This window comes from Bombina bombina, chromosome 5 (assembly GCF_027579735.1).
Source record: "Bombina bombina isolate aBomBom1 chromosome 5, aBomBom1.pri, whole genome shotgun sequence".
Lineage (NCBI taxonomy): Eukaryota > Metazoa > Chordata > Amphibia > Anura > Bombinatoridae > Bombina > Bombina bombina.
The window spans coordinates 74,175,153-74,201,741 of record NC_069503.1 but is presented as its reverse complement, the minus strand read 5'-3'; the positions used below and the strand labels follow the sequence as shown (position 1 = coordinate 74,201,741).

The following is a 26,589-nucleotide window of genomic DNA, read 5'->3' as shown; positions in this document are numbered from 1 at the left end:
AGGAAAAGCTCTGTAACGTAGCCCCATTGATGTCTATGGGGAAATAAAAAGTTATGTTTAAACCTAACACCCTAACATAAACCTCGAGTCTAAACACCCCTAATCTGCCACCCCCAACATCGCTGCCACCTACATAAAGTTATTAACCCCTAATCTGCCGTACCCAACATTGTTGCCACTTACATACAGTTATTAACCCCTAATCTGCCACCCCCAACATCGCCACCCTCTACATAATGTCATTAACACCTTATCTGCCATCCCAACATCGCCGCAACCTACATAAAACTATTAACCCCTAATCTGCCGCTACCAATGTCACCGCCACTATACTAAAGTTATTAACCCCTAAACCTCTGGCCTCCCACATCACTACCACTAAATAAATCCATTAACCACTAAAACTAACGTAACCCTAACCCTAACGTAACTCTAAGCCTAACAACCCCTAACTTTAACATAATTAAAATACAGCTAAACTAAAGTTACAATTATTTACTAAATAATTCCTATTTAAAACTAAACACATACTTACCTGTGAAATAAAACCTAAGCTAGCTACAATATAACTAATAGTTATATTGTAGCTAGCTTAAGTTTTATTTTTAGTTCACAGGTATGTTTGTATTTATTTTAACTAAGTAGACTAGTTAGTAAATAATTATTAACTATTTACTAACTACCTAGTTAAAATAAATACAAAACTTACCTGTGAAATAAAACCTAATCTGCCTTACACTAAAACCTAACATTACAAAAAAAATAAACTCTAAAATTACTAAAAATAAAAATAACTAAATTACATAAAAAAACAAACCCTAAATTACCAAAAATAAGAAACAAATTATCAAAAATAAAAAAGATTTACACCTAATCTAATAGCCCTATCAAAATCCAAGATCTTGATAGTGTACGGCGGTAACCGTATGAAGAGGATGCTCCGTGCCGGATGTCTTCAGGATGGATCAGCTCCATCTGGATGAAGACTTCTTGCTGCCTGGATGAGGACTTCGCCTGCTGAATGAAGATCGAAGAGGCCGCCTGGATGAAGACTTCTTGCCGCATGGATGATGACTTCACCTGCTGGATGGATCCTTCAAACGGGACTTCAACAACTGTAAGTGGATCATCGGGGGTTAGTTTTAGGTTTTTTAAAGGTTTTATTTTTAGTTTAGGGTCTGGGTATGTAAAAGAGCTAAATGCCCTTTTAAGGGCAATGCCCATACAAATGCCCTTTTCAGGGCAATGGTTGTATAATGAGCTGCTTATTTTTATTAACTTTTCCTCCTATATCTTTCTATTTTATTTTCTTTATTTCTTTATTTAACCAAAGCTTCTTTTTCCTTTACATTGTAACCTTATTGAATTCTTCTTCTGATACTGTAGGTGCATTATTTCCCTTCACATCTGTATTTTTCCAAACTGTTCACCCCTGACCTAATAAGTGATGTATCTGTAACAACTTATTTCTAGCTTAAGTATGTATCAGTACATCTTTAAGTTATGTCTTCTCCCATACATTGTTTTCTAAATATCTTAAACTCAAGGTAAAAACTCAAGGCTTCTCTGCTCAGTATTAACTTCTAAATCCAATTAGCCAACTAGCCTCTGGCCAAATTCCAAGAAAGCATATCTTACTAATTCTAACATAGAGAACCTATTTTTTTTTTTAGCAACCACTAATCACGTGAGATTTATTAGCCAATTATTATCAGCCAATTTGCTATCTGCTTTGTGAGGAACTCTAGGGTATAAAAATGCATGTATATTAAAATGTGTTAGTTCTGCGTTGCTGTGTTTGTGTTGGGTCACTGTTGCAACAGTGAAATAAAGATCATCCCTCCTGGGGTTAGCCTTTGTTTGTTGAATACCTGGTCTGGACCTCTTTATTACTGCACCTGAGACGAGCTCACTCACGACAGTAACTTGGCGACTCTGGTGGGGCGTGCTTCAGGTCGACCTTCTGTGCCTCCCCAGCTGGGAACCAACATCTGCGCGCAACGATCTGATTCAGGTCTGTAGCTTACCTGTAGGAGGTTTTGTCTTGTTGGCTGGGGAGTCCCGGGGGGCGATAAGGGAGTAAGTCCTGAGGAACAGACCACAAACAACGGACACGATCTACCCCTTGGACCGGTCCGTGAGTGTCTTTACCTTGTCTTTTGTGTTCATGTACGTGTAATATATGTTGTGGGTCTTTTACCCTGTTTTTTTATATGGATCACTATTAAATTCAGTGGGACATCTGTCTGGCAGTTAAACACCCTTAGGGTGCCAGCCCACTATAAAATAAAGTTTTGGATGACAGGAGATTTTACAGAGGCAGGAATAGTGATCCAAGACATATTGTGACTTGACTATAGTGCTAATCTCTCCCGCTAAACAGGGACATTGAGGAAGTGTCCGTCCGGTAACTGCAGGGACTTGATTAGGGATTAAAGTGAGGTGTGGATTTTGATGGGTTGAAGTGCCCCTGTTTTTGGTCGAACTTTTGAAGACTGGGCACTTTGTCATCAAAATTTACGTTCACTTTAAGGAATAGGGATATAATAATGGGATCCCGGTTGTCTAAAGTAGACAAAGACTCTCCCCTTGCTAAAATATATGAAAATTGGGGAAAACTGAGTACTGCTAGTTTAAAGAAAAATAGACATTATACTTTGTGCACAGAGCTCTGGGTCTCCTATACTCTCGGCCTTGATCCTAAATTAAGGTGGCCGAGATTTGGGTCCTTTGAGCTCCCTAAATTAATTGCCCTACGCAATCTACTGGTTGATGTACGCCCTGGCCAGGTGGACTACTATTATCTTTTTGAGAATAGAAGAGTTGCGGACGTCAAAACCCAAAATGCCGTTACGCCATGCACCTCCAGCATATGTGGACCCTGATGACCAGTTAGGACTTGGTTACCCCTTGCCCCTGCCATGGCCACTATCCGTGGCACCCTTAGGTAACCAGCCCCAAGTGCCGGCACTGCCCAATATGGGCCCACACCTCCGCCCCTAAGGCCCCCTCCACAAATACCACCTGCACCCACGCTCCCACCACCTGTTCTGACTTTGGGGGCCTCTGCGCCTAAAGCTTCCGCAGCTGCCCCCGATAATAGATTGACTGGCCCTCAGTTCCAGGAACATCGGTCACCTGCTGCCTCCTCATCCTCCTCTGGGTCTGGTTCAATTACCCCTGATAGCTTATAGGAGGAGGAAGACCTTACAGATTTTAAAGAGGAGGCAGAAGAGGAGACTGATCAGCCAGAATTGAGGCCTGAACAAATACCTAAAAAAGACAAAAATATTAATCTGAAAACCAAAAAGCCCACTACATCTGGAAGTCGGGGAGTTGTTACACGTAACCAGGCTGCTGGAGTTAAAAGTAAAGAGAAACTCCAAGCGCCCTTTCGTGTGATACCTGTCCCGACCGCAGAGGGCAGTGTAACTGAACATTTTGTTCATGTCCCGTTTACCACCAGTGACCTTATAAATTGGCAAAATTTGGAAGGTCTGAGCCCGACTGCTGTTTAATCAATTGCCAACAATGTATAAGAAAATAGGGAGCAGAAGAATCGGACAGCAAAGAAAAAAGAAACCGAAACGGTTTCTCTTCTTGCTGCGGCTTTCACTCAGTAAGGATATGATAGGGCAGAGAGGAAGAGGAAGAGGGAGGGGTGGACAGCACTCATCATCACAGTCCCAGGATCGAACGTGCTTTCAGTGCGGTGATCCTGATAATTTTAAACGTGATTGTCCTTACCGTAATAGCCAGCAAGATGCAAACAATAGTGCCCCAGACTACCCGCAGGACCAAAGTTATAATACTAACCCAGGCCATGCCATAGATCATTCATACCCAGCTGCAGTTCAGCCCTATAACCCTCCTCAAAATATTTACCACAGCAATTACACCTATGGCAACCAGGGCTACTAAGCCTGATGGGATGCCGGGGACCCAACCACTAGACTAGCTCCCCATTTGCAACAGTTACTTTGATTTAATATTTCCAAAGACAGCCCCATGATAACACTACTTGTAGGAGGTAAATCCTACTCGTGCCTAGTTGACACGGGGGCCACAATCTCCACCCTCACTGACCCCTCAATTCCTAAAAGTATGGACACCGAGACCATAATGGGAATTGAAGGTAATCCCCACACTTACCCCATGTCCAAACTACAGACTATGCGAATGGGTCCCCTGACAACTGACCATTCTTTTCTTATTGCAGAAGGTCAGTCCATGAATCTTCTCGGACATGATATACTGTGCAAACTCAGAGCCATCATTGAGTGTAGCCCCAACGGCATGTATTTACAATTTCCCAAGACCTCAATAAAAGCAGTAAACTTACACTTCTTTTCAACCCCACTACCTAACCCAGACCTTAGTGAACTCTTTGCTGCTACCCCTTCCTGGTTGTGGGGTATTGCAGCCTCTGATGTGGGATTCTTAAAATCCGCTGAGCCTGTCCACATCCGTGTCCGCACGGATCTCCCCTTCCCATGCTTTCGACAATATCCTCTATCTGCAGAGGCAATTGCCGGACTCCAGCCCCTTGTTGACAGTTTTTTGAAAGCAATTGCCGGACTCCAGCCCCTTGTTGACAGTTTTTTGGAACAGGGTATTCTTGTACCCTGCTCCTCACCCTGCAATACCCCCATTCTCCCAATTAAGAAACCTCAACTGAGTGCAGACGGTAAGAACGTCTGGCGGTTTGTGCAGGATCTAAGGGCAATCAATGTTTTTGTGATACCTCACCATTCCGTGGTGCCCAATCCTTACACCATACTGACTGCTATTCCTCCGACCACAAATTTTTATTCCGTCATTGACTTATGCTCCTCTTTCTTCTCTATACCTGTGCACCCTGACAGTCAATACCTTCTCGCATTTACCTGGCCGCATGCCTTCTCTCAGATGGCCTGGTATCGATTACCACAGGGCTATGTGGAGAGCCCAGCTATCTTTTCTGCCTGCCTACACTTTGATCTAAAATATCTTACCTTACCCTGTCACTCTTAACTTCTTCTTAATGTTGACGACATCCTCCTTTGCTCACCTGACCTCGACAGCTGTAAAACTGACACCATTGCCTTACTCATTTCTCTTGCACACAAGGGCCACAAGGTATCACCTAAAAAGATTCAGTATGCCCGGCCACAAGTCCAATACTTAGGACACATTCTTACTGCAGGCACCCACAGTTTATCACAAGACAGAATACAGGGTATTATTGACTGTCCCCATCCCAGTACTAAGCGACAGCTTAGGGGTTTTCTTGGAATGGCTGGTTTTTGCCGCTCCTGGATACCCAGTTACGGGGAACTCTCTAAGCCCCTGATTCATATTACTACGAAAGACATGCCAGACAGCCTGGACTGGACCGCAGAAACTGACAGATGCTTTACTTCCATAAAGACCTTCCATCTCTGTCATGAATTGCAAAGCACACACCCACTCACGGGACCCCATTTCACTTGGTAATAGCTATGCTGATCGAATTGCTCAACATGCAGCTTCCCTGCCACTTATCCTTCTCTCAGTCACCCCCACTCACAAACCGCATCCTCTTGACACTACATTGTCTTCTCTATACACATCTCTTCCTGAACAAACTGTTCACCTCTGGACTAGTCTTGGTCTTACCTGTAACTCTTTTGGCATCTGGGCCACTACTGACGGACGCCCTGCTCTACCTCAACCACACCTCTCTCTTATGCTATCCTTTCTACATAACCAAACACACTGGGGTACCACACGACTTGCTGAAACCCTTAACAGACATTGGTTTGCCCCCGGGATCTATCAAGCTGCAAAACGAGTTGTATTGAATTGTGTGACTTGTGTGCAATTCAATCCAAGGGGGGAACCTAAAGGCCCACCAGGCAGATGCCCATGGGCATTTCAACCTTTTGAATGTTTACCAATTTACTTTTCTGACATGCCTCCCTGTAGGGGTTTCAAACATTTACTTGTGATAGTGGACCAACTTACTGGATGGGTCGAGGCCAATAAGTTGCCAAGTGGATGCTAAAAGAATTCATACCCAGGTTTGGCCTCCCCAGAGTTATTGAATCTGACAGAGGAACACATTTCACAAGTAATATTATTCAGCAACTGACATTATCCTTAGGCTTTACTTGGCATCTCCATACCCCTTGGCACCCAGAAAGCTCAGGCCAAGAGGAAAGAATGAACCAGACCCTAAAACAGACTATTGCTAACATTTGTTCTCAAGCAAGCCTTAAATGGGTAGATGCTTTGCCCCTAGCACTGTTTGGGACTCACACAAACCATAGGGGGACCCTCAAGCTCTCACCATATGAACTGTTGTTTAGTAGGCCACCTTCTTTGTATAGTGCCAACACTTTATACCTGCCTGACCTTGCAGTGGGTGATGTACAACTAACTGCCTATCTTTTGCAACTGCAAAAGCAATTACATTCTCTCCACAGACATTCCTCTCTCTCTCAGCCTTTGCCATTGGAGGTGACTGCACACCCCTTTGAATCAGGTGACTCCATTTTGGTCAAGACTTATCAAAAGAAGCCACTGCAGCCTCTCTGGAAAGGTCCCTTCCTGGTTTTGCTGACTACTCCTAACAGCTATCAAAGTTGCTGAGGTTGACTCTTGGATCCGCTATTCCAGGTGTAAAAGATACAGCCCAGACAAAGAAGCAGCCTGCAACAGGCCAAAGAGATAAGAAGCTGGGGAAACCAAGGCCTCTGAAGAAGGGGTAACCAAGACCCTTCCTGGTTTGAAACTCAGACTAACCAGAAATAGTGAAATCTCACTAACTGAATGAGTGAAACTGAAAGATCTGTCTTTCTAACTCTTATTTTCATTGTCTCACTCCTCTGTTGATATCTTGAGTAACATCCCTCAATATGTCTCCTTTGTTTTGTGACACACTTTTGACCATGCTCTCTTACTCTATTCCCCAACATGTGTCTTCTGGTCAGTGTGTTTGTCCTAACCCCTTTACTAAATACTCTTGTTCTGGTAACCTTGTATATGTGGCAGTTTTCCCTCCTACTACTAGCTGCCCCCAACAAGTAGATATACTCAAAGCTCGTATTAAAGGTCCTAAGGGGTTTGTTATCCAGTCTATTTGCATAGCCCCCACTAGTGAATGTGGTTTGAAAATTATGAAGTGGGTAGCTGAGAAATGAAAGTCACCCCTTCTTGCTTGGCGTTCCCCTGTAACTACCTCTGCCACAACCCCTATTTAAGCCCATGATTCTTTCCCCCATAATGATAATTAACCTAATGCCTAATTGTATACAGAGAACTATTCTTTAGGTGAATGGGGACTAAACTCACACGTTGTCCTACTCCAAACTATAGCCAATCACACCAAGGGCAATTGTATATTTGTGCTCGCATTCCCACTCATCATAAGGGGGGCATTCCTCTCATGGGTATTAATGTTGATTTGTTTACCTTTGATTTTTCTACTTTTATTCCTCCAGGTACACCATTGTTCAACCTATCAGGTAATTTTATCTCTTTGGGAGGCACCTTATATGGTACTATCTGCAGGGAAATTGGCCAAGGAACGGTGCGGTTGGGTGCCTCCCTATGCGAGTATGTAATCTCCAGTAATGGCACTCATTTCCGGTTGGTAAATTGCTCTGGGATGATCCTAATTGTTTCCCTATCCCTTGTACAATCGTTCCTCAGCAGACCACCCCCTGGGTTGTATTGCATATGTGGACAGACAGCGGTGTCAGTCCTCCCTGGTAACTATACAGCCATCTGCTTCCTTGGGCCCAATTCGCAATAAACGTGAATCTGGAAGCTCGCTGCTCCCTCGTGTCCAACAGTATGCTGGAGATTCAACTGGTCGAGCTATCTTCCCAGCAGTTGGTTTCTACCTGAATCATCAGGACTTCATCATGTTATTTGTGATACTACAGACCTTCATGAATGAGAGTGCAGCAGTTGTTTAGAGTGTGGCCCAAGAGTTGAAACAACTTAGACAACTAGCATTGCAGAATAGAATGGTCCTTGATTACCTCCTGGCTTCCCAGGGGGGTGTCTAGTCTCGTGGGCAAAGAATGTTGTACCTATGATACTGATCAATCACTTAATTTGAGTCACCATCTCACAGTTATTAGGTCCCTATCTCAGGATGTCCAAGATGTGATTGATGACAAATTTGGCCTTGGAGGTATTTTTAACCATCTCTTTGATTGGCTACCTAATTTGGGATGGTTACGCTCCCTTTTTCTGTATGGCATTGTTATTATAGTATTTCTATGATATTAAGACAAAAAACAAAAACAGAGGCGCCACATGTGTAGGTCAAAAAAGATAAATTGAATCCAAACAGCAACAGAATAAGGGTACTCACAAAATGAGCGGCACTCTATTGTGCCAACAGGAGCAGGCTGGTTTTCTACAGGCAGTCAGCCATGCCTGTAAAGAGACACACCGCCCATCTCTCCACTCCACCTACAGTTCCAGCTGAAGGGAAGGAATACTATTGGATCCTATCCAGAAGTCCTGCAGGCAGCACAACCCTAATACTGCACATCTTTGGTGGGGATCTTACACACAGCCAGCTGGTTTGCTGTAGAAAACCAGCCTGCTCCTGTTGGCACAATAGAGTGCCGCTCATTTTGTGAGTACCCTTATTCTGTTGCTGTTTGGATTCAATTTATCTTTTTTGACCTACACATGTGGCGCCTCTGTTTTTGTTTTTTGTCTTAATATCATAGAAGTACATCATCCCTTTGGGTGACGACAGAGAGCGGCCTATCTACCTTTGGGACGTCCGAGGATAACAGTTTTGGCTTGTCCAACTTTTTAATAATTTTTTTTTTTTTTTCATTTACTTATTTTATTTGTACTGTACTAATTTACATTGTTTTCATTTTGTACATACAGTGTATATTATATATCATATTGTTTACATGTACGTTTATCTCTAGCGCCTCTTATAGAAGCTCAGTGATTATCATCACGGCTGCTTCTTTTGTTATTATAGTATGCCTTATCCTGATGTGTTGATGTATACAATGGGTACCTTGTCTAATCTCTACATGCAAGAATGTTTTAACTGTGTCTCATTCTTCTCCCAAATACTTGTTTCCCTTTATCCGTTTTGAATCTCACCACCATGTTGAGATCTCTCTTGACCCTCATTCCTCTTGAGTTCACCTACTTCTCTCATGCTCTATGTCTCTTCTGACCTCTTGACCTTACAATGTTATTGTCTAACCACCAACTGTGCCCTGTGTCTTATCCCTATGCAGGATGCACTACGTCCCAAGGATCGTCTAGACCTTTCCTACATTGGGAAACCAGCCACAGACCAACATCTACCTTGATGGCCACCTCGGTTGTAGCCTGTATTCCCATATCCCACTTCTTTTTCCCTCCCTGGTGGTCCCTATCTCTCCTGTCTTTCTGTGTTGTTTTATTTTGCTTTCATATTGCATTGCCTTATACTTATACTCTCTATGTTTCCTTCACAGGTGCAGAATTCCTTAACCTCCCAAACATGCCATGACACTGCCTGACAACCCACTATTCGCCATCAACTCTACAAGAATGATGGGGATTGTTAATTGTTGTTAATGAATCTGGGGGGGATGTTTCTGCACTATGTCATGCCACACATATACAGCATAGCAATGTTTAGGTAGTTGTCTACTCCACCCGATTGTGACTAGCGTCCGGTAATAGCGGAATTGTCTCCTACCTAAAAACTTCACTCCTATCTCTTTTTCTGTTTTCCCTCTTGTAGCCCTGTGAACCGTCTCGGAAGGGAGCACAAATGTACTAATAGCATTGTGATTGTAAATGTCAAACCGCCTTGGGTCACATTTGATCATTTTGTAATCGCGGCACATTTGCGATCAAAGGGGGAAGGGGGGAATGTAATGAGCTGCTTATTTTTATTAACTTTTCCTCCTATATCTTTCTATCTTATTTTATTTTCTTTATTTAACCAAAGCTTCTTTTTCCTTTACATTGTAACCTTACTGAATTCTTCTTCTGATACTGTAGGTGCATTATTTCCCTTCACATCTCTATTTTTCCAAACTGTTCACCCCTGACCTAATAAGTGATGTATCTGTAACAATTTACTTCTAGCCTAAGTATGTATCAGTACATCTTTAAGTTATGTCTTCTCCCATACTTAAGGCTAGATTTAGAGTTTTGCGGCCAAAGGGGTGCGTTAGCTACGCGTGTTTTTTCCCCCAGCACCTGAAGGGCTGCGTTAGGCTCCAAAAAGGGAGCGTAGAGCATAATTTACCGCCACTTCAACTCTAAATACTAGCGTTGCTTACGGATGCGGCCAGCTTCAAAAACGTGCTTGTGCACGATTCCCCCATAGGAAACAATGGGGCAGTTTGAGCTGAAAAAAAACCTAACACCTGCAAAAAAGCAGCGTTCAGCTCCTAACGCAGCCCCATTGTTTCCTATGGGAAAACACTTCCTAAGTCTGCACCTAACACCCTAACAACCGCCGCAACCTACATTATCCCTATGAACCCCTAATCTGCTGCCCCCAATGTCGCCGACACCTACATTATATTTATTAACCCCTAATCTGCCCCCCCCCAATGTCGCCGCTACCTTACCTACACTTATTAACCCCTATTCTGCCGACCGGACCTCACCGCTACTATAATAAATGTATTAACCCCTAAAGCTAAGTCTAACCCTAACACTAACACCCCCCTAAGTTAAATATAATTTTTATCTAACAAAATAAATTAACTCTTATTAAATAAATTATTCCTATTTAAAGCTAAATACTTACCTGTAAAATAAACCCTAATATAGCTACAATATAACGAATAATTATATTGTAGCTATTTTAGGATTTATATTTATTTTACAGGCAACTTTGTATTTATTTTAACTAGGTACAATAGCTATTAAATAGTTATTAACTATTTAATAGCTACCTAGTTAAAATAATTACAAAATTACCTGTAAAATAAATCCTAACCTAAGTTACAATTAAACCTAACACTACACTATCAATAAATAAATTAACTAAACTACCTACAATTACCTACAATTAAATCAACTAAACTAAATTACAAAAAAAACAAAAACTAAATTACAAAAAATAAAAAAAGAATACAAGCATTTTAAACTAATTACACCTACTCTAAGCCCCCTAAAAAAATAACAAAGCCCCCCAAAATAAGAAAATGCCCTACCCTATTCTAAAATAAAAAGTTACCAGCTCTATTACCTTACCAGCCCTTAAAAGGGCCTTTTGCAGGGCATGCCCCAAAGAAAACAGCTCTTTTGCCTGTAAAAAAAACCATACAATACCCCCCCAACATTACAACCCACAACCCACATACCCCTAATCTAACCCACCAAAACCCCCCTTAAAAAACCTAACACTAAGCCCCTGAAGATCTTCATACCTTATCTTCACCCAGCCGGGTATCACCGATCCTCCCAGAAGAGGGTCCGAAGTCTTCATCCTATCCGGGCAGAAGAGCTCCTCCAGAGGGTCCGAAGTCTTCATCCTATCCGGGCAGAAGAGGACATACGGACCGGCAGACATCTTCATCCAGGCAGCATCTTCTATCTTCTTCGCGGAGCAGGACCATCTTGAAGCAGCCGGCGCGGAGCCATCCTTCTTCACCGACGTCCTAAGTCCGAATGAAGGTTCCTTTAAATGACGTCATCCAAGATGGCGTCCCTCGAATTCCGATTGGCTGATAGGATTCTATCAGCCAATCGGAATTAAGGTAGGAGAAATCCGCCAATCAGATTGAGCTCGCATTCTATTGGCTGTTCCGATCAGCCATTAGAATGCGAGCTCAATCTGATTGGCTGATTCAATCAGCCAATCAGATTTTTACTACCTTAATTCCGATTGGCTGATAGAATCCTATCAGCCAATCGGAATTCGAGGGACGCCATCTTTGATGACATCATTTAAAGGAACCTTCATTCGGACTTAGGACGTCGGTGAAGAAGGATGGCTCCGCGTCGGCTGCTTCAAGATGGTCCCGCTCCGCGCTGGATGGAAGAAGATAGAAGATGCCGCCTGGATGAAGATGTCTGCCCGGATAGGATGAAGACTTTGGACCCTCTTCTTAAACTAATTTTTATACCCTTTTTCTGCAGTGTCTCACTGCACACACACACACATATATATATATATATATATATATAAATACACATACATACACATATATACATATACACAGACACCCACACACATATACACACACATACACACATACACACATACACACAAAAACTTATGCTTACCTGATAATTTTCTTTTCTTCAGATGGGAAAAGCCCACAACTGCATTCATTACTTTTGGAAATTCAGAACCTGGCCACCAGGAGGAGGCAAAGACACCCCAGCCAAAGGCTTAAATACCTCCCCCACTTCCCTCCTCCCCCAGTCATTCTGCTGAGGGAAAAAGGAACAGTAGGAGAACTATCAGGGTGAAAAAGGTGCCAGAAGAACAAAAAAACAAAAATTACGGTCGCCCCATATAAAAAAAAAAAACAAATAATAAAAAAAAAACACGGGCGGGGAGCTGTGGACTCTTCCCGTCTGAAGAAAAGAAAATTATCAGGTAAGAATAATTTCATTTTTTTTTCAGAAACGGGAAGAGTCCACAGCTGCATTCATTACTGCATTCTCAGCCAGGGAACAAGTACATCTGTATTCTGGGCAAGAGAGGTGGCATCTACCATCCTCATTTAACATTGCACAAGCAAGTGCACATCCAGGCCTGCCCGGCTCATGCTCAACCAGTTGGGTGAGAACATGATGTCTTACAAACTAATCATCAGTGTGAGATGTTTTGAGAGGATAAGAAGCAGTGACCTTATGATAATATTTAGCTTTGACTATGGTTGTTCTATTTATATAAACAGCCAAAACTTTATTAGTTTAATAATACTTACTATAAAATTAAGCACACAAATCAGTGGTTGTTCTGGGGTGAGGAACACTCACTGGAGGAGTTGTGGGTGTTCCACACATGGGAACAAGCTAGGCTTAAAGGGCCATGATACCCAAATGTTGAAACACTTGAAAGTGCTGCAGCATAGCTGTAAAAAGCTGACAGGGAAATATCAACTGAACATCTCTATGTAAAAAAGAAAGATATTTTACCTCAAAATGTCCTAAGTATTCACATCCCATTGTAAAGGGCTTTAAGCAGCAAATCAGTATTCCTGTCACAGGACAGTTAAGGGAGTGAGCCTCGTGCACACTGATCTTATTTCTCTATTCAGTTTAAGGAACTTTACTATGAAAACTCATGAGAGCTAAGTGAAGTCTCATGAGATCACAGTAAAAGAGTTCATGACCTCAGCACTGCTGATGCTGATTGGCTGCTGTTCATTTCTTCCTCTTTTTTTTTTTTTACCTGCAGCTGGACAGTAGCTAAAGTATAGCTTTTTACACAGCACTTACTCTGCTGAGCTGAGGAAGTTGTGAGGTAAAAAAAAATCCTTTTTTACATAGAGTTTCTCAGGTGATATTTTCCTGTCAGCTTTGTACAGTTATGCTGCATCACTAAGTCTATAAGTATTATGTCCCTTTAAGTGTAGTTATGTGCCCAGAGGCAGAACATTTTTTTATTTTCTGCAATGAGATTTTTTTAGTGAACATTTTTCTGCAGTGTCTCACTGCACACACACACACACATATATATATATATATATATATATATATATATATATATATATATATATATATATACACATACATACACATATATACATATACATAGACACCCACACACATATACACACACATACACACATACACACAAAAACTTATGCTTACCTGATAATTTTCTTTTCTTCAGATGGGAAAAGCCCACAACTGCATTCATTACTTTTGGAAATTCAGAACCTGGCCACCAGGAGGAGGCAAAGACACCCCAGCCAAAGGCTTAAATACCTCCCCCACTTCCCTCCTCCCCCAGTCATTCTGTTGAGGGAAAAAGGAACAGTAGGAGAACTATCAGGGTGAAAAAGGTGCCAGAAGAACAAAAAAACAAAAATTACGGTCGCCCCATATAAAAAAAAAAACAAATAATAAAAAAAAAACACGGGCGGGGAGCTGTGGACTCTTCCCGTCTGAAGAAAAGAAAATTATCAGGTAAGAATAATTTAATTTTTTTTTCAGAAACGGGAAGAGTCCACAGCTGCATTCATTACTTTTGGGAAAACAATACCCAAGCTATAGAGGACACTGAATGCAAAACGAGCAGGTACAAAAGGCGGCCCATTCCTAGGTCACCACAGCCTGAAAACACCCAAACTCCAGATGAAAAAAACAGCTTCACCAGAAGCAGAAGGTAACAACAAGGAAAAGGCCCAAGGAACCGTCCAACAGTTAGGACCAGCAAGGCCCTTGTTAGAGACTGCTCAGGTTACTAGACTTGACCAAGCCAAAAGTTCTCTGAGGAGACAAAGTCCTGCAGGCACTCAGCCTGCAAAATAAACTCACCCCTGACCAGAAGTATGAGAAACATCCACATTCCCCCTGAAGGGAAGAAAAAAGGACCCAGATAAGGGAGTTCCAAAGAACACAAAAGGACTAGGGCAATAAAGAAAATCCAAGGTAACTCCAAGAGAGTAAACCAGGATGAAATAGGGAAAAACCTATGAAGGAACCCTACCGACCCAGCAGAGCAAAGGGAGGAAAACCCAGACCCCAATCTGCATAGAAACCAAGGGACTAGAGAAATGCCCTGAAAACTGAAAGGGAGAAGAAAGAACCCCTCTCCTCGCTGAGTGCTAACTCGCACCCAGGATAGAGCAACCAAAAGACAAACCATCCCCAGGAGCCGCTGAAATACAGCATCAAAATATCTGAATATGCTCCTCCAAAGCCATAGGTTTCCAGCTGCAAAGGAGATCTCAGCGAACACAAGTCGCCAACCCTAGCTAGTAAACTGCACAGGACCGTCTTCAGAAAGGAAGAACTCCAAAGTAGTGCAAAACCACTCCGTCCCAAAAAGGCCGGAAGGGAAGAAACAGAAAAAACAGAACCAGCAGGGAAAACTTCCTGCAGAGGAGCAATCCACTCCGAAACCTGCCACCTAAGGAAAGCTCACAAGATCTAACTATGATATGCAGTCAAAGATCAACAGATCAAACAGATCCCTGACCCTCACTCTGGGCAACAGACCCAACACCCAAGTGACTAAACAAGTCCGAAAGACAAGAGAATTAACCCCCCCCCCCCGATCATCTTCTAAACAGCTAGCTAGCACACAATCAAGGTGCAAAGAGCTGCAGCTGATTTCAAACTGCAAACCTTTCACATGTTAGGCAGCTAATCTAACCATCAGGCTACAACAGCTGGCCCAAGAACTTCAGGAAGGAAAAGGGAGGGATCCAGCCCCCCCAAAAAGAGCTTGGGTTCCAGAACCCAGACAGAACTCCCTTCCCGAAGACTAAGGACACTGCCAAAAGGAGACCTTCTACTGAAACTACAGTAATAGTATGTCACCAGAAATCCAGCCCTTCACTCTAAACATCCTGCACTCAAGGAAGAGGAGACAACCCCACTGAATAGGGGAGGAAAGAACCTTCACAAACCAGGCAGATACTGTAGAATGCCAAGACCACCCCAAAAGGAGAGAAAACAAAGACAGAACAGCTCACCCGCACATAGGAATGGAGTGAAGCTGTAGGTGGACACAAAAACGTCCAGCACCGGATGAAGAACCATCCTGTCACTACGTCAGGCCCAGTAGAAAAATTTAACTCTCTGAAAGAGATAAAAATTCTCCCGTAGGAACATAAGATGACCCGGAACTGGGAAACTGAGCTGTCCTGAATGATCCTTAAGGGACCTGGATACAGAACTCCCAAAATGTCCATTCAAGGACCAGGACAAAAAAAATGGAACACCCGGAACCCAAATCCGGCTTTAACCAATAAGGAATTCCCAGGTTACCCCATCTGGAGCAAATTGTGCACCACAGTCGGCGCAATCACAGACATATCCAAGGCACCTTGGACACTGAACTCTCACCTAAGTGTCCCAGACACAGAGTGCTTAGAAGACACCCACAGCAGGATTCAAACTCCCAACCTAAAGGGTGCTAGGCAAAGATGAAGCCACACAGCTACTCTGACTGACCCTAAAGGCTCTAGGGACAACCCAACTAAGTCCAAAGACTAAGGGAAAACGTACAAGAGAACAAAGCCCAAACCTTAGAATCTGGATAAGAATATAACAGTAGACTCCAAGATCCTTGCAGGATCATCTTCTCGGAAGCCCCTACAGCATGAGGATTAACAAATGAACGAGCATCCTAACCCCTGGTGGTTGAAAACCCAAAATGCCTAAGCAGGGTCAAACACTGGAAAAAAAGGAGACCACCTAATCTGCAAACCTCCAAAAATAGGGAAGCAGACGAAACCCGGAAGTAGAAAATGGCCAAATATGCCCTAACCTCCTTAAAACAGCTTGCTAGCACACCTTCAAACGTGCAATTAGTAGCAGCTGGTTTCAAACCTGAAACAGATGACCAGAAGACCTACCCCAAGGAAGGGAACAAAAAAGGCCCATCAGCCTCGACCCAAAGGATGAGGTACCGTCATCAAGGAAACAGAGTCCAAGAGGACAATCCCACAGGAAGCCTCAAGAGAAGACACAGAAACCAACACCAGAACCTGGCATCACAAATCTCCATGGATCCTCTGAACCTCCAACCCACTGGGCAGTAGAGAAATTCTAGCACCTGATCCAACAGAACCCAGGAGCCTACAGAGTATGCCTTAGCCGGATCTAACCTCAGAAAACCCGCCAGCTTTCACAGTCCCCTCTGATGCCCCCAGAACAAACAAGGACCAGCCTGACATCTAGGAATGAAGAGTCCCCTATAACTTGTAATGAAAACAAGAAACAAACTCCAAACAAGAGAGAGCCACTCGGCACCCCAACTGGACCAGCCAAGTATAATGGGCACCACATGTCTTAGAAAGACCTCAAGGGACAGAGAAAACTAGTACCCAATCAGGACCAGCCTGACACATAGGGCACCCAAGAAAGTCCAAGGCCACAGAAGTCGCAACCCTAAAAGGGATAGACAAATAACAGACAAACAGTAGACATAATATGTCCTAACTTTTCACAGAACTTCCGTAGAAGCTGCCAATGCAACCACAAAATTGTTCATATCGACTTCCAAAGAAGAAAATGTTTCCAAGGAAACAAAAATTATTACAAACCTGAGCTTGTAAGTAAATAAAATACATCCTAACCGGATCAACGTAAATAAGGGCTACATCAGCAGGTTAACTCCCAAGAAGACCGGACACACTAACAGGACCAGGCAGTCAGAGATCCAAGTCTTCCAAAGCTCAGAACTGGAAGAAGATACCCAAAACAGAAAAATAAGACGATAAGGAGAGTATTACATCCCCATTCGTCTAACCCTGCTTGCCGCCTGGAATGGAAGACCGAAAATCCGCCAACCCATTAGGACTGGGATTCTCCAACACTGCCAAAACATGCCTCAGCAGGACAAGAAGGCGCGCCAGTCTATAACAAAAGGCAAGACTTACCAGCAACTGATGACCCTAGCCCCGAGGGTTGGACCCCTGAAACTTTAGAGGAAACCGCTTCCCCAGAGGGCTGAACTAGACCAGGCGATCACACGCCTGACGAGCCCTGGTTAACAGAACACGGACAATATCTGGGAAGATGTAAATGCGCCAACGCCAAAGATATGGCCATGCGGAACTGTGCCGTAACTTCTGGAGGAAACAAGCCGCCTTCCGGAGAAGGGGTACCGGCATGTGGGACACCTGCTTGCATAGCAAAAGTAGGTTCTAGGGAGTGCACCTCACGGGATGTGGAATCCTCAGGGGCGGATGGCTCAGCAGATTCTAAATTCCTCGATTCCAGGGCTGAGAGCACTCTAAAGTGGCATTCGGAACATAACTGATGGGAATGAATCACCCGGGCCAATTCATATTCTTCGCAAGAAGTAGAATCTGAATCAGAGACATCCGTCTCCAAAAAAAAATCTGAATCCTCCATAACTTGGAGATTGTAAATATGGACAAAAAAAAACGGCACCTTACACCCCCAATGGCTTGGGCACTCACCACCTCCTATGACCCAGACTCTAGTGAAACATATTCTCTCCGTCGCCACACGGTCAGGAATATGGAAATTGAAGACAAAAAAAGTGACCATGCCCGATCACAAGGTGCACCTTTCAGTCCAAGGACAAAGCATGCCAGTCCGTGAAGACCGCGCAGCATGCAAAAAAAGGCCTGTATGCTCCGAAATAGTCACAAGCGAAAATATTGCTACACATTAGCAGACAGAATCACATAACAAACATGATTAAAGTTCCCCCCTGTTCAATAACCCCCCTCAGGAGATATTAACCCTTGATTCCAAAGATAAAAGGAGTCCCACTGGGACCCTGTCTTCATCATTAACATTCCATTCCATATTGAAAGTAAAATGAAATGATCTTAACAGAATCTACACCGTGGAACAGGAACACGGCCATTCAAGTGTGACAGCTAGTAGCGTTGCTTCTGACATGGACTTGAGAGAAGAAAGCAGGCAGCGAAACTTGTCAACGCTGATTGCTAATGGAGCTGTTAATATGAGTTGGGATGGCGTCACAGACTCTTTCTGCATCTACGGACTCGTTTATGAAGAAAATACACATATACACATACATACATACTCACACATACATACACACACAAAATACACATATACACACACAGTCATACATACATACACACACAGATAGATACATACATACATACATACATACACACACACACACAGTCATACATACACATTTATTAAAGAAAAAGAAGCTGAAGGTGCCAGGGTGACTGAAGTTGTAAAAAATAAATATACTCTGTCTTAAAATGACAGGGCGGGCCGTGGACTCGTCGGCCATGGATTCATCCTTACTTGTGGGATACAATACCAAAGCTACAGGACACGGATGAACGGGAGGGACAAGACAGAGACCTAAACTGAAGGCACCACTGCTTGAAGAACCTTTCTCCCAAAAACAGCCTCAGAAGAAGCAAATGTATCAAATTTGTAAAATTTGGAAAAAGTGTGAAGGGACGACCAAGTCGCAGCCTTACAAATATGTTCAACAGAAGCATCGTTTTTAAAAGCCCATGAGGAAGCCACAGCTCTAGTAGAATGAGCCGTAATTCTGTCAGGAGGCTGCTGTCCAGCATATGTCAAGCGGATGATACTCCACAGCCAAAAAGAAAGAGAGGTAGCCATAGCTTTCAGACCCCTACGTTTTCCAGAATACACAATGAATAATGAAGATGACTGACGGAAATCCTTAGTCGCCTGTAAGTAAAACTTCAGGGCCCGGACCACGTCCAAGTTATGCAACAACCGCTCCTTCTTAGACAAAGGATTAGGACACAATGAAGGAAGAACAATTTCCTGATTAATATTTTTATTAGAAACAACCTTGGGAAGGAATCCAGGTTCGGTACGCAGAACCACCTTATCAGAATGAAAGATAAGATAAGGTGAATCACATTGTAACGCTGAAAGCTCAGAAACCCTTCGCACAGAAGAGATAGCAACTAAAAACAGAACTTTCCAAGATAGCAACTTAATATCTATGGAATGCATGGGTTCAAACGGAACCCCTTGAAGAACGTTAAGAACTAAATTCAAACTCCAAGGTGGAGTAATTGGTCTAAACACAGGCTTGATTCTGGTCAGAGCCTGACAAAAGGACGGAACATCTGGAACATCTGCCAAACGTTTGTGCAGTAAAATTGACAAAGCAGAGATTTGTCCCTTTAATGAACTTGTTGATAATCCTTTCTCCAATCCTTCTTGGAGAAAAGATAAAATCCTGGGAATCCTAACTCTACTCCATGAGTAGCCCTTGGATTCACACCAAAAAAGATATTTACGCCATATCTTATGATATATCTTTCTAGTGACAGGCTTATGAGCCTGTATCAGAGTATCAATGACCGAATCAGAGAAACCACGCTTAGATAAAATCAAGCGTTCAATCTCCACGCAGTCAGTTGCAGAGAAACTAGATTTGGATGTTGGAAAGGTCCTTGGATGAGAAGGATCTGTAACGTGGAAGCTTGGCATTCTGTCGAGATGCCATCAGATCCAATTCCGGTCTGCCCCATTGATGATTCAATGATGTAAACACCTCAGGATGTAGTTCCCACTCCCCCGGATGAAAAGTCTGGCGACTTAGAAAATCCACTTCCCAGTTGTCTACTCCTGGGATGTAGATTGCCGATAGCTGGCAAGAGTGGGCCTCCACCCATCGGATTATCTTTGATACTTCTATCATCGCTAGAGAACTCCTTGTTCCCCCCTGATGATTGATGTACGCCACAGTCGTGATATTGTCCGACTGGAATCTTATGAATTTGGCCGAAGTCAACTGAGGCCACGCCTGAAGCGCATTGAATATCGCTCTCAGTTCCAGAATATTGATTGGAAGTAGAGACTCTACCTGAGTCCAAACACCCTGAGCCTTCAGGGAATTCCAGACTGCACCCCAGCCCAGAAGGCTGGCGTCCGTTGTCACTATTACCGAAGAGGGTCTGCGGAAACACGTCCCTTGGGACAGATGAACCAGCGACAACCACCAAAGAAGAGAGAGTCTCTGGTCTCTTGATGCAGATTTATCAGAGGAGATAAATTTGCATAGTCCCCATTCCACTGTCTGAGCATGCACAACTGCAGTGGTCTGAGATGAAAGCGAGCAAACGGAATGATGTCCATTGCCGCTACCATTAATCCGATGACCTCCATACACTGAGCCACTGATGGTCGAAGAATGGACTGAAGTGCTCGGCAAGTGTCTAACAGCTTTGATTTCCTGACCTCCGTCAGAAATATCTTCATATCTACCGAGTCTATCAGAGTTCCCAGAGTTCCCTTGTCCGTGGAACTAGTGAACTCTTTTCTATGTTCACCTTCCAACCGTGAGTTCTCAGGAAAGACAACACTGTGTCCGTGTGAGATTTTGTCAGATAAAAAGTTGATGCCTGAATTAGGATATCGTCCAGATAAGGCGCCACTGCTATGCCCCGCGGTCTGAGAACCGCTAGAAGGGACCCTAGAACCTTTGTGAAAATTCTGGGTGCTGTGGCCAACCCGAAGGGAAGAGCCACAAACTGATAATGTTGGTCCAGAAAGGCAAACCTTAGGAACTGATGATGATCCTTGTGAATAGGGATATGAAGGTATGCATCCTTCAAGTCCACGGTAGTCATGTATTGACCTTCCGGGATCATTGGTAAGATTGTTCGTATAGTCTCCATCTTGAATGATGGAACTCTGAGAAACTTGTTCCTGAACGTCTCTTGCCCAAGCCTGAGCAAAGAAAGAAAGTCTGCCCCCTACTAGATCCAGTCCCGGATTGGGGGCCGCCCCTTCATGCTGTCTTTGGGGCAGCAGCGGGCTTCTTGAGTTGTTTATTCTTATTCCAAGCCTGGTTGGGTCTCCAGACTGCTTTGGATTGAGCAAAATTCCCTTCCTGCTTTGTGGAGGAAGAGGAAGCAGAGGGTCCTCCTTTAAAGTTTTGAAAGGAACGAAAATTATTCTGTTTACCCCTCTTACTAGACTTATCCTGAGGCAGGGCATGACCTTTACCTCCGGTAATGTCAGAAATGATCTCCTTCAGATCAGGGCCGAACAGATTCTTACCCTTGTAGGGAATAGCTAAAAGCTTAGATTTTGATGACACATCAGCAGACCAAGATTTGAGCCATAACGCTCTACGCGCTAATAGAATTTTTTGCCGCTAATTTAGCCATTTGAAAATCGGCATCAGTAATAAAAGAATTAACTAGCTTGATAGCCTTAATTCTATCTAAAATATCATCTAACGGAGTCTCAACCTTCAGAGACTCTTCTAGAGCATCAAACCAAAAGGCTGCTGCAGTAGTAACTGGAACAATGCAAGCTATTGGTTGTAAGAGGAAACCCTGATGAATGAACATTTTCTTTAGAAGACCCACTAACTTTTTATCCATAGGGTCTTTAAAAGCACAACTGTCCTCAATAGGTATAGTTGTACGCTTAGCCAGGGTAGATATAGCTCCCTCCACCTTAGGGACAGTCTGCCAAGAGTCCCAAATGGCGTCTGATATGGGAAACAGTTTCCTAAAATTAGGAGGGGGGGAAAACGGTATACCTGGTCTCTCCCATTCCTTCTTTACAATTTCCGAAATTCTTTTAGGGACCAGAAAAATATCAGTTTAAGTAGGTACCTCTAGATATTTGTCCATCTTACACAATTTCTCTGGAGGAATCACAATCGAATCACAATCATCCAGAGTCGCTAAAACCTCCCTAAGTAACAGACGGAGGTGTTCAAGCTTAAATTTAAAGGACGTCACATCCGAATATGTCTGAGGTAATACATTTCTTGAATCAGAAATTTCACCCTCAGACAGCAATTCCCTGGCCACCATTTCAGAGCACTGTGAGGGCACATCGGAAATAGCCAATAAAGCATCAGAGGGCTCAGTATGTACATTAATACCTGACCTACTGCATTTACCCTGCAAGACTGGTAATTTAGATAATACCTCTGTAAGGGTAGTTGACATAACTGCAGCCATATCCTGCAGTGTAAATGAAGTAGACGCACTAGATGTACTTGGCGTCACTTGAGTGGGCGTTAAAGTTTGTGACACTTGGGGAGAATTAGATGGCAAGCCCTGGTTCTCTTCATACTGAGAATCATCATTTGGCCCACTGTCATTACCTAAAATATGTTCTTTACAATGTAAGGCTTTTTCAGTACAAGAGGTACACAATATAAGAGGGGGTTCCACAATGGCTTCTAAACACATAGAGCAATGATTTTCCTCAAACAGGCTAGTAATTACCACAATAGTCAAACACTTTATTTATTGAATTAAAACAATTTTTGAAAAACGAGTACTGCGCCTTTAGGAAATAAAAAGCGCACAAATTTTTCCAAATTTGCTTAAAAACGTTCACAAATGTTCAAAATGAAGTACACATATCCTATAGTGTAGTCAGATATTGCACCACAAAGTAAGGGGCGATCAACCCTCTAAAAAGAGTATAATACAACAAACTGTTATGGGGTACAAACAAAACCCCTGCCCCCAGGGAACTGGAAAACGAATCAATAGCACTCCGGTAGACAGCCACTCAACTGCGCACCTGAGGTGCGAAAATTAGGCCCCGCCCATCATGTACGATGTACTCTAAGCCCTAATAACCGCATCTGAAGCGGTTTAGCAACCAGCCATGTGGATCAGTATCCATATTATGTCTAAATTATAGCCATGTGGTCCCCAATAATATACAACAACCAGTCTTATAAAACTTTTTTGTGCAATAAAAAACTGTTAGGCTGCCCCAGTGTCTCTAACCATGCTGCCATAAAATTTATTTGCTGCATTTAGCCCAATTATGTCAAGATAATACACAGGATTTCAGTAATACCCTTTTCATGTTTACAGGTCTACTGCTTACCCCTTCCCTATTTGGGAACTAAGTCAGCCAGTTCTGATATACCAAGTCTCTTCAGAAATAAATGACTGAACATACCTCAATGCTGCTTGCAGCATGAAAACGTTCTCCACACTGAAGATTTCTCTTGCACTACCTTCAGTAACTCTGTGGTAACCGACATGGATCTTATTGACATCTGCTAAGATCATCAACCTCAGGTCAGAATCTTCTTCTAGATCTTCCCTGAGGAAAATAGTACTCACCGGTACCATTTAAAATAAAAAACTTCTTCATTGAAGACTTAAATTAGCACCTCTTTACTTTACCTCTTCCTATTACTAACACCGGCAAAGAGAATGACTGGGGGTGGAGGGAAGGGAGGAGCTATATATACAGCTCTGCTGTGGAGCTCTTTGTCACTTCCAGTTAGCAGGAGGATAATATCCCACAAGGATGAATCCGTGGACTCGTCGTATCTAGTAGAAGAAAACAGCAGTGTTGTGGTGATGAGACTGAACAGTTTGTGTAAAGGCTTCTGGTTACAAACCTCAGAGTGGAGGGCAACATCAGCAGAGCAAAGAAATCCTTTGGCAGTCTGTAGCAACTCACATAAGAGCTGTGCAATCACAATACTGAAGAGAGCTGGAGATCTGTAGAGCTAACAGCTGTCAGCAGGCTTAAAAACTCACAATGAGGAAGTACAACTGTAGCACACAGCTGCAACGTAGAGAAATTACCAAGCAAAGATGGGTATGAAGAGGAGCCTTAAAGGGTAAGTCAAGTCCAAAAAAACCTTTCATGTTTCAAATAGGGCATGCAATTTTAAACAACTTTCCAATTTACTTTTATCACCAATTTTGCTTTGTTCTCTTGGTATTCTTAGTTGAAAGCTAAACCTAGGAGGTTCATATGCTAATTTCTTAGACCTTGAATATCGCCTCTAATCTAAATGCATTTTTATTGTTTTTTTTAACACTAGAGGGCATTAGTTCACATGTTTCATATAGATAACATTGAGCTCATGCACGTGAATTTACCATGGAGACAGCTCTGATTGGCTAAAATGCAAGTCTGTCAAAAGAACTGAAATAAGGGGGCAGTCTGCTGAGGCTTAGATACAAGGTAATTACAGAGGTAAAACATGTATTATTATAACTGTGTTGGTTATGCAAAACTGGGGAATTGGTAATTAAGGGATTATCTATCTTTTAAAACAACAAAAAATCTGGTGTTTACTGTCCCTTTAAATAGGCTGAGCAGCAAAGATTTAAAGTGACAGAACACAATATGATTAATTCCTTACAGAGATACACACACACACACACATACATATACATAAATACACACACATAAATATACACACACACACACACACATTAATATTCACATACATACATACAGACACAGAGAGATACATACACACACATATACACACACGCACACATTAAAGAACAAAAAAAACAAAAATCTGGCTCCTAAGTATTTTGGTTAGCTCCTAGAATAAATTTGTGGTTACCCTGTACCGAACTGGAGTTCAGGAAGGGGAAGGAAATTGAAGAGAGGAACGTAGAAATTATTTACACTGAATTAGAACGAAACAGTGACACCTGCAGGCAGAAATTAAAAGTGCAGGCAAAAAATGTTTTCTACAGAAACAGTAAATTTTCTGCAATGAGATCGCACATCGCAGTATGTACTGTCTTGGGTGTTATGGGTGTTCCATGAGCGAGGTCAGGGCAGGTGAAGTTGTTGGTGTTCTGAGTACAGAACCAGGTCAGAGGGTGAGGTTAGGCAGTTGTTAGACATGATCTGTCTAAAACAACAGAAGGGGAGAAGTATTTTTTACCCCCTCCTCCTCAGCCCAATGGGAGTTGCTCCTTCTTTATAACGTTACTGACACAAATGTTCTTAAAGATGCAGATATAAATATAATAGTTTATATTTGTTTAATGAGTGATCTATTCTATTTTCCCAGTAATTAAAGTCAGCGTAATATCTATTTTGCTCACCTAACACATATGAGTTCATGCTGATAACAGGCTCCAATGTCTGTGCTCAGGAAGAAGGTTCCCTTATTCACTCCAGTTACATCAATACCTGATATCTGTCAGTGCTCTGGCCGTGTCTGTAAAAAGTATATTAAATGGTTTAGACAGATAATAATAAATAATGGTTCAGATTAACTGTACGTATGGTATAATTAAAGGCACACATAACAATTCATGTGATACAGATCAGCTGATTAGGTTATTAAATATGTGCTATTGATTCAGCACAAACATTTAGTACAGTTAGCTCTGTGGGTGTTAAAATTGCCCTTAAAGGGATTTGAAACTCACATTATTTCTTTCATGATTCTGATAGAGAATAAGATTTTAAACAACTTTCCAATTTACTTCTATTATTTATTTTGCTTCATTTTCTTTGCTAAAAGGTTTATATATGAAAGTTCAGGAGAAGCAGAGAATCTAGGTTCTAGCTGCTGATTGGTCACTGCATATATATACCGATTGTCATTGGCTCACCATGTGTTTAGTTAGAAACCAGTAGTGCATTGCCGCTCCTTCAACAAATGATATCAAGAGAAAAAAAACAAATAAAAAAAATAGAAGTAAATTAGAAAGTTGTTTAAAATTGTATTCTCTATCTGAATCATGAAAGATTTTTTTTTTGGGTTTCATGTCCCTTTAAATATGAATCTTCCCAGATCTATACAACATAATGGTAGAATATCTATTAAAGTGGGGCCATATCACAACTTTACAAATATATTATATTCTTTGTTTTCTATCATTTATATGAAACAATATTTTCTCCTGAAATAAATGTTAAAAATAATTTGTTTAAAAATAAGTTAAATTGAATACTGCAGTATTGGTATTGTACTTCCTACTAATTCTCTCAGACATTTTGTATTTGTCTTGTGCTCCACCCCCAGTCTTTAAACTTCTCTTGGTCAATACTGAGTTGTCTTAAATCACGTGTGGGAGAGATAGGCACTAAAATCTTAATTTCAATTGTTTTCTTGAATAGAGTTAAGAAAATAATGAATTTGTGTTTACATAGAGTGATAATATAATGATGATAATATATGTTCTTTTGGCAAATTCAGTCCATCTAAAATAT

General features: G+C 42.3%; 1 protein-coding gene across 1 annotated transcript in view; it reads right to left on the bottom strand.

Moving 5' to 3' along the window:
* LOC128659899 (zinc finger protein 585A-like) overlaps positions 1-26,589 on the bottom strand; it is a 491,003-nt gene that overhangs the window by 2,554 nt on the left and 461,860 nt on the right. The gene's annotated exons all lie outside the window — the stretch shown is intronic.